This window comes from Zeus faber (genome assembly GCF_960531495.2).
Source record: "Zeus faber genome assembly, chromosome: 16".
NCBI lineage: Eukaryota > Metazoa > Chordata > Actinopteri > Zeiformes > Zeidae > Zeus > Zeus faber.
Window position 1 is genome coordinate 2,578,857 of NC_137202.1, and position 10,000 is coordinate 2,588,856.

General features: G+C 46.1%; 1 protein-coding gene across 1 annotated transcript in view; it reads left to right on the forward strand.

Annotated features, from left to right (window-relative positions):
• slit1a (slit homolog 1a) overlaps positions 1–10,000 on the forward strand; it is a gene marked incomplete at its 5' end in the record, with an annotated part of 102,687 nt that overhangs the window by 50,200 nt on the left and 42,487 nt on the right. The window lies entirely within an intron of this gene.

The window sequence follows — 10,000 nt, forward strand, 5'->3', positions numbered from 1 at the left end:
GTATAAAATCCTGCACCCTGCTTTCGTTCCCCTAGTTCCCCCTTAGCTTAACCTACATATTAACAATGCACAAAAAAATTACAGTATGACATTTCTACTATCTTACATACAGATACTAAATATCTTATCTATCAACACCAACAGCCATACTATGAAAGACCTTAACGATGGTTCTGTAATAAAGCTCAAAGAAAAACTGCGTGCTCTCCTCCTATCCAAAAATAGCGATGTGCATTTTCGTTCGGACTGGCAAAACATTTGTCTCAAAACTGTGTGTGTAAAATGAAAATCCATATGTGTAAAAACTAATCAACATGCCTAAAAACAAATCCACATGTTTCATATTTGCAAAATATTTATTAGTGAGTTTACAAATCGTTTTCGTATGTTTCATATTTACAGATTACACATTTACACACACGTTCACACGTTCAGTCTGTTCACACAAATACATTTGAGGCATATCTATCTCCATACACCTGCTCAGGTTTTGGCTGTGTGAGTATAAATGTGCACGTATTTTGTGTTCCCAAAAAGAGGCCTGTTACAGACGTTTAGTGTCAACTTTCAGACGATGATGATGTTGATGATGATGATGATGATTATCATCATCATCATCATTTAGATTCTGGTGATGTTGATGTACTGCACGTACCGACCACAGTCTCAGATGCAGGAGACCAGACGGGGAGGGATGTTTACAATTTATTTTCAAGACACAGAGAGAGCGAGTGTGAGAGGCGCCGAAAGAGAGGGAGAGGGGAGAGGAAGAGAGAGAACTCCGATACAACCACACAGACACACACACACACACACACACACACACACACACACACACACACACACACACACACACACACACACGCACACACTCTCTCTCTCTCAGAGTCTGGGCCACACACACGACTCTGTGTTTTGGCGAGCGCCCAAAAGCCCCGCGGCCTCCATCGCATACTCTCTTCTCACCTCATTCTCTTCATGTTGACCCCCTCCCATTTTAGCACCTTCCTCTTTCATCACGGGCCTGTCACCGTGTGGTTCCATCCTTTCCCACGTCGACCCCACCGCCCCGGCCTTGCCAACTCGGTTGTTTCTCCTTTCCGTGGCTCTGACCGAGCGCTCCTCATGTTCCTCTTGCCCCATTAATAGTCAGTTAAGAGCTTTAATCCACTGGTAATAATAACCTTCTCTCTCTATCTCTCTCTCTCTCTCCCTCTCTCTCTCTTTCTCTCTCACTCTCTCTCTCTCACATTGTCTCCACATCCCCTCTCCGCCCCCTCGCTAACCTTTCCTCCCTCATCCTTCCGTTATTGCCTTCTCGGTTCATCTCAGAGCTCGGTGGCGTCTGGCAGACTGTAATACGTCCTCTACAGACAGGCTCCATTAGGCAGCAGGCCAGGCAGCCAAGCCATGTTCACTGTGATAAAGCCTTTGTCCAATCCAGTAGAGTAAAAAAACAATCCAACCCTGCCATTGCAGTGAGAGGCCAAGTGAGGATTCCAAGACCATCCGCATTCTAAATGGAATAAAATCTGATTTGACGGAGAAAAACCAAACACATTTTTTGAAAGGTCTCATCTTGTAGGTTAACATTAGATAGAAAGATTTCAGTGGATACTAAACTGATATTGACCATAATACCAAAATAACTGTTTTGGACAGCCTTGGACGTCTACCTATTGTGCATAATCTCCGGGTGCGTTGCAATTACATTTCACTGCATATATGTATGCCAGTATATATAAGTATGTGATAAATACACATCTTGAATCTTTTAGTATCAATAGGGGCACCCCTCAAAGATTCAAGATTCAAGAGATTCAAGAGGTTTATTCATCACATACATATACATACTTTCATACATATATGCATTGAAATGTCAATGCAACGCACCCAGTGATTACACACAATATGTTCTAGACTGAACACAGCAGCTACCTAAGAATTTCTACTTGACTATGCAGTAAGTCGAATAAAGAAGAATAAAATAAAATATATGGAATCAAATAAAATATAATAAAATAAAATAAAAACTCAAGGATAATGCAGGGTGGGGGTACAAAATAAATAAAGGGAATAGGCTTAGGTATATGGGATAGACTTATGTATATGGGATAAGGTATTTATGTTTATACAGATATGTGCATTAAAGTGGCATGTGAATAAAGTGAGGTAGTGTTTGTGAGGTATACAGCACAGTATACAACAGTACGGCGCAGCAATACGGTAACACCAAACAACCCATAACAGTGACAGTATGCCATACAGTATGCTACATACAGTACAGTGAGGTAGTGGAGCCTATGTGTGTGGCTCAGTGAGGACCCTTGGTGAGGTCAACATTGACAGTCTTTATGACTTGTGGGGAGATACTCCATCTCAGTCTCTCTGTTCTCGCTGTGTGACTTCGGAGGCGCTTGCCTGACCGCAGCAGCTGGAACAGTCCGTTGTTGGGGTGATGAGGATCCTTCATGATCCTGCGGGCTCTGCTACTACACCTCCTGGTGTATAAGTCCTGCAGGGAGGGGAGTGTAGTTCCAGTGGTACGTTCTGCTGAACGCACCACCCTCTGCAGGGCCCACCTGTCCTGAGCAGTACAGTTCCCAAACCAGGCAGTAGACAGTAGAAGGACTTGAGGATCCTCACCGAGATGCGGAATTTCCTCAAGCTGCCTGAGGTGGTAAAGACGCTGCCTCACCTTCCTCACCAGAGTGTCTGTTTGTAAAGTCCATGTTAAATCTTCCGTGATGTGGACTACTTGAAGCTGCTCACCCTGTCGACAGAAGTCCCATTAATCGCCAAGGGCGTGTGCGTCCTTGGTTGTAATCCACGCCTAAAGTCCACAATCAGCTCCTTAGTTTTGCTGACGTTCAGGTGGAGGCTGTTGTCCTGGCACCAGAGTGACAGGTCAGCCACCTCCTCGCGGTAGGCCTTCTCATCGCAGTCGGTGATCAGGCCCACGACAACGGTGTCGTCAGCAAACTTGATGATGGTGTTGGAGCTGGACCTGGCCACACAGTCATGTGTGTACAGGGAGTACAGTAGGGGGCTGAGGACGCAGCCCTGGGGGGATCCTGTGTTCAGAGTGAGGGAGCTGGACATGTGCTTCCCTACCCTAACCACCTGGGGCCAGGCTGAGAGGAAGTCCAGGATCCAGGCACACAGCAGAGTATTTAGTCTGAGTCACTCTGCTTGACAGGCAGTCTGGTGGGGACTATGGTATTGAAAGCTGAACCATAATCGATGAACAGCAATCTCACATAGGCCCCCTTCCGGCCATCCAGGTGCGTGAGCGTGGTGTGCAGTACCTGGGAAACCGCGGATCTGTTCTGCTGGTACGCGAACTGCAATGGGTCCAAGGTGTGGGGGAGGGAGGTGCAGATATAACCCTTAATCAGCCTCTCGAAACACTTCATGACCACCGAGGTGAGGGCCACCGGACGGTAGTCATTCAAGCAGGCTGGAGAGGCGATCTTCGTGACAGGAACGACGAAGCAGGACGGGACCACTGACTCACCCAGGGAGATGTTGAATATTGTGGGGCTGGCTGGTTAGCACAGGTCTTCAGTACTCGCCCGGACATGCCATCTGGGCCCGCAACCAAAATGGCCTAACATATAATTCAGGGCTTTGCAAATGACATATATAAATTTTGCCGACCAATGCCGATTCCCCGATCAAATGTAGTAACACATGCACATTGTATTTATGTATAAATTTGTTTCATTTTCAGGTTTTTAAAAATACAACTACTTTACCGATGAGACCATTGCATCAAGATGAATAACAAAATCGTGCAGAATTGTAGTTTTTGTAGTTTATAGGATTAGGGTTTCATTTAAAGTTTCAAGCATTTATAAATAACGCAATGTATATAATAATTTGTTTTTGCTCGTCTAGAAGCCACAAGTCTCCATGATATCGACCTTGTTTAAACAAAAACGAGTTTTATTTGCGATGTCATGGAGAATGCACTACCCCTCGTACTCCGGTACATGATTGAATAGATACATTTTTGTGACCATGAGCACGAAAAAGTGTGCGGCCAGGTTGTTTTGTTCGCCCCTCGCCTCTCTCCTCCCCCTCCAATTTAGTGGTTTATTGCAATGACAGCAATGACCTTATGTCGCTCACTCCAGCAAAGGCACTAACTCACTAAAAGGGCACAGGATTTCCATACCCAGGGCTGGGGGATATATCTGGCAGATACTATATATCTGACAGATATTATATACCTGTCTTTCAAGAGCTGTTGAGATTTTCCGGTCCAAAGTCATTGAAGAATTCATCTGATGCCAACCTTTCCACTTATCAAAGGTTCAAATTCAACATTTAACCTTAAAACTCAGTTGAATCCAATGTTGTCCATTCAATAGATATGACACGAATTCAGTCAAGACTTGTGTGTATGAGCTTAATGCGAGGGGATCCACGCTCCATACGAAGGCTAGCTGCACAGTACAGTATACTGCAGCTCTGTGTGGCGGCGAGTTTCCACAAAGAGCTCAGTTCATTCTGTGGCCATGCAGTTTGTTAGCGTACAGTTTGTTAATGTTTGGTTGTTAAATGTACTTGAGCTATTAGTGGTTTTTCACTGTGAAGGGAGGAAGAAAGCAGTTAGCAGTTAGTGGCAGCACGCTGCCGTTCTCTTTAACAGCCTTAACACACCTCATTAACTCTCCTAATGAGTTAGTAATCAGACACATTCACTCACGTGTGCACAAATGGAAGTGAAATCCCAATTTTCGGAAGAAATCGTTTAGTTTTTTTCAAGTGAATTTTCATTTGGTTGTAATATAAGTCTGAACATCTTCTTTGACTTGTCAGTACCTACAGATTGCACGATCGAATTGTAAATGACACAGATTGTTAAATGTGCCTCCAAAGGACATCGGTGGCAGCAAAAAAAATGTTGTTTTTCAACTAAACAATGCATGTGCCTTCCACAAAATACCTACATTACAACATCCAAGACAAGCGTGAACCTGAACGCATGATTGGAGGATCGTCAGCTTTTCAGATTTAATAACATGGCTGGTAAAGCATTTGGTAATGCGATGACCAGAGACGATGACTAATTTACACTACTTATAACACAGTTTGTTTGAAGGGGAATCGTAACAAGAATAAAAGGAGATAAATAATAATTTTATAATGTACATTATAGAATGAGAGGGGGAGATGCAGAGAGGGGGATGCAGTAGCTGTTAACTGGTAGGTGGGAATGGAGTCATTGAGGTGGAGATGTGCGATGGCGTACCATACCCCTGCAGACCTCCACATAAGTCCTGAGCCAGCACTTTGCTTTTTCTTTTTCTGGGATCGCACTGCTTGATGTGTGTGCACTTCTTTTTAACCCTCAGAGAATTTATGTAAAGCTGTGGTATTAGGACATCAACACATTGTCTGATTTACGATCCACTGTCAACCGCACACATCAATCTAGTCAGCAGAGATTGCGAAATATTCTGGATATGAAGGAGCCTATTGTTTGTATTTGCATGTGTGTATGTACATGCATCTTTGGCCGTGTCTGCGTGTGTCCATTAAGAACTGCACATTAGAATAGCTTCAGGCTTCCACAGTATGGGGTGAAAACGGGCCCCATACAGGGTAACTCAGATTAGGCTATTAAGCCCTGTGGTTCCTGACCCCAGGCCTTGTGTGAAATGAAAGTTTATGGAGAAGTGGCGGCTCTCATTGCCGTAGCCATGAACGATATCCTGACCCAACCCTCCACCTACTGTACCTTGTTTGTTGATTGGTGAAATGAACATCACATTGGTCATGCTCCTACAGTACAGTATGATATTGCAGAAGCAGAACCATTCAGATTTTAGATAGAGATCAGATGTTAATGATGTGAATCAGACATGAACCAGACATTACCTTCAGCGTGTAGCTAATCTCCAGACCCGGCGCCTTGGGCTACGTCTGATAAAATTGCTAATTATACAAAATAAAAGCTTCGCAGGGTTTGTTGTACACAGGCATATCAGCGAGAGGCTTTATCTCATTCTTAAAGCACTTAACTTGACATTGAGTACAAGATACCAAATGTCTGGGGTCCATTATTGCCGATGCCTAAAAGGGCCTTGCCACAAACAACATTTTGAAAGACGTCCGTTTAGCGGGACGGCAGTGGCACACCTGAAAACATATGTGTAACCCTCGTCATTAGTGTTACAATGGGAATGAGCTGTGAGCAACGCCAACCAAAGGAGAGCCAGACTGCATTAATGAACTTACTGCCCGGCACAACCTTGTGCAGTGCATCAAGGTAAATTCATACCAGGTCTTGCCAATTTCAGCACTGGAAGGGACCCGGTCAACGGGCATACACACTCTCACTCTCTCACTCTGTCACTCAGTTATACATCCAGGCACCTGCAATGAAAGAAGAGCTTGCTGTGTGCAGGAAATAAGGCAACAAAAGCAATGGCTCTGACATCATTACGACACTCCATGAGAAGCCTGGGGGCCCGTGGCTGGGGCTGAGGGGCCGCAGCCATGCCCGGGGTAGCCTGCATAGCATCGTAATGAGCCGATGGAAGGAGTTTGGGCTGCGAAAAAGGGCTCAATGGCGCTGACGGGCAGTGCCTTGCATTAAGACAGAGCAGTGTGAACGGAGGCGAGCCGCTGCTGCCGTCGCTACTTAACTCTGTCTGGTGTCTGCAGCCGCGCCAGTATCTCACAATCTGATAACCCAGGCACAGCCCGAGCCCGGCCGAGCGGCATGGCCAAACCCACAGCAACACCGGGAGTCAACTGTGAAATGCGTTGTGTAATGTATTTCAGACCAATAATCTGGCGTCTTACAGAGGCTGTGATTGTAGATTGTTTTCTGCAAAGTGATAAAGGCCCGCTGCTTTTCTGAGGTTTCTTTAAATGCCCATGTTTTATTTCTATGTTTGGGTTGTATTTCACCAGATACTTCATGGTGTTCTGCGTTGAAGCCTTACAATATTAGATTTACAGTCGCAACTTAGCGATGGAGACCGGCAGTATGCCTCTCCGCGGTGGCTGTTCTCACATAATCATGACGGCTTTTAAAGGCATCAGTGCTTCCCCAAAAATCCGCTTCCAGATTCATTGAAAATGGCAAATATTTCAGAGCCAACACAGTCAGAGCCGTGCTTAGAAAATACCAACGAGGGGCAACCACAGACTACGAAAAATACAGCCTGGTCTCCCGCAGAAATGTCCTGTTTGCCATTTTGAGAATGTGTAAATGCAGAAATGTAGAGTTGCTAAATTTAATATTGTCTTGGCTTCCATAGGAGTCGAATCAGTCAATAAATTCTGGAGGAACGCAAAGGGCTCCAGACCACTTTGAGGGCCCTGGTGGCTGTAATTATTCTGTTAAATGTGACAGAAGAGACGAGGGAGCCAGGCAGAGGGACGGGGAGAGAGAGAGAGAGAGAGAGAGAGAGAGAGAGAGAGAGTTGGTGAGAGAAAGAGAGACGGAAAGAGAGAGAGAGAGAACGAAAGAGAGAGATCGAGATCGAGATCATGAGTAGGATTGGTGAAAAAAGGGAGAGTTTCTGGCTGAAAAAAAAAAGCATTTAGGTTTGTCATAGCACTCTTCCTGGACTGACATGCCGCTGAAAAACAACCGCCCGTGACCTCAGCGCCTAATCCAAATCAAACAACACTATTAGTGGGGCCGTGTAAAAACAGGGGCCAATCATGTTATAGCGTGGTAACGGGATTATGGGAGTTTTTTGGAATGCGGACTACAAACCTAACTCTTTCATTTCACTGCGTGTCAAAGCCATTCTGCCTGGAGTCACAGATGTTTATCTTTTTGCCTGAACACAGTATCTGTCTCACACCGCCCCCCCCCCACACACACACACACACAGAAATGCACATGCACTTTAAAAGCATTCCCATACGCCTGCGCAACACATAACGTACACAAACAATGTGTGAGAAATCCGACGCAGCATGCTTTCCCTGTACGGCGGCGTTGGCTACCTGCCGGCGCCTTTATTTCTGGTGTGTGTTTGCCACAAGGTGAGGGGAAGGTGCGGCGGCGAGGTCATCGGGCTGAGCGCAGGGCCAGGTGGAACAAAGGCATTCCTGTGACGCGGAGCACCGCCTTGATAAGCGGCACTGTGGCCGCGGTCCCGGTGCCAGACGGACTTGGCTTATGACTCGACACTTTGGCCCCGCTGCCAAGAGGGAGCAACAAAGGAGCTGGAGGAACTACAACTGCTCTGGCTCCGAGCTCGTTAGCCCAGAGACATGAAGCGGGTTTGATGTTCGGGATATTAAACTGTGAAATATGCAGGACCGGGGGCCGGGGGGGGGGACAGATAAGTTATTGTTGTACAGTTCAACCAAATCGCACGCTGACTGTGTGTATTTAACGCCACTGTCTCAAGGAAAAGCCTCAGATGGTAAAATTAGAATGTGTCATCACATGGAGTATTTATGTTCGCTTTGAATGGAGCCCCGCGAGCTCTGTGTGCGTGTGCCTGTGTGTGTGTGTGTTCATCTGTCGCGTCCCTGCGCGCTGGTGTGGACGTGTGGGCGTCTCTGTCTCTGCACGTCAGCTCATTCTTGTGGGCTGATGCGCTGCAACCGGCGGCCAGCTGAAGGGAACGTCTGTACGCTTGGAATGTGCTGTTGGCTTCTGGGTTTTCCTTTATCGAAGATGTAAAGGTACTGTGCTTTTCATGGGTCCCCCCCCCCCCCCCCACCTAACGTCAAACACATCACACATTCATCTTTTAATGGGACAACAGTGTGAAGAGGAGACGGGACCCGACAGGCCACAGTCCACTGCCAAGACATCACTCAAGCTCTGTACTGTAGGTGCATAGCTCCTTAATGTGTGTGTGTATGTGTGTGTGTGTGTGTGTGTGTGTGTGTGTGTGTGTGTGTGTGCGTGCGCGCGTTTTTCGTGTGTGTGCATTCACTCACTTTCAGTGCGAGCATCTGTCCTACATTTTATTAAACTTGTTCACTTTTTTTTTTCATGGAAGTTGAAAAGTTCCCCTGAAAGATGCCTTAAATATTCACAAAGACAGAAAAACAGAAGAAAAAAAAAGTAAACACAAAATCTATCTCCTATTGCGACGTATTTACAGTCGGCCTGCGAAGCCCCTTTTTAATTGCTGCTCCACCATAAAGGCACAAGCACCCATTCATTAGACAGATTGCACAACACAACCGCCGTGGCACTTGCATTGTTCCCCTTTGTCGTCCCTTGAAACAAAGTCTGTGCAATCTGCATTCCAAAGAATGTTCTGGATCGTACGACCCATAAGGGGACAGAGTTGGCGAATGTGTCTTGGGATTGTTTGGACTTTGTTTAAAAAAACAAATAATTGCATTAGGGTTTTATTTTTATGGAGTGGAGGCCTGTGTGTGTGTGTGTGTGTGTGTGTGTGTGTGTGTGTGTGTGTGTGTGTGTGTGTGTGTGTGTGTGAGTTGTGGTGTGGTGTGGTTGTGTTATTGTCCATACACATAAAATAAGAATCAAGGTCTCAACCAGTGGAGTTTATTTATTGTGTAGATTCCTGTGTTATGCGTGCACTGTTTTGATAACGTCCCTACGGACGGCCATAAGTACTCTGTTTGTATCTGATGTGAGGAAGATAGCCTGTGTGTATGTGTGTGTGTGTGTGTGTGTATGTGTGTGTGTGTGTGTGTGTGTGTGTATGTGTGTGTGTGTGTGTGTGTGTATGTGTGTGTGAACGTGCATGCGTGCCTGCATGCATGCATGTATGTATGTGTGTGTGTGTGTGTGTGTGTGTGTGTGTGTGTGTGTGTGTGTGTGTGTGTGTGTGTGTGCCTCTCTGGCAGTGCCTCAGTCCTCCTCGGGGACGGTGTGAGTGGAGGAGAGGGGCAGAGCCTCTCTGAATGAGGTTAGCGCACCATTTAAGCGACGGACAAAGCCCCGTGCTGATTAAAACTATGGCTAATTGTGTTCCGCTCCCTCCCCTCGGCTCAGACCCACCCCTAGCTCCCGCTCTCCACCTCTCTTCAC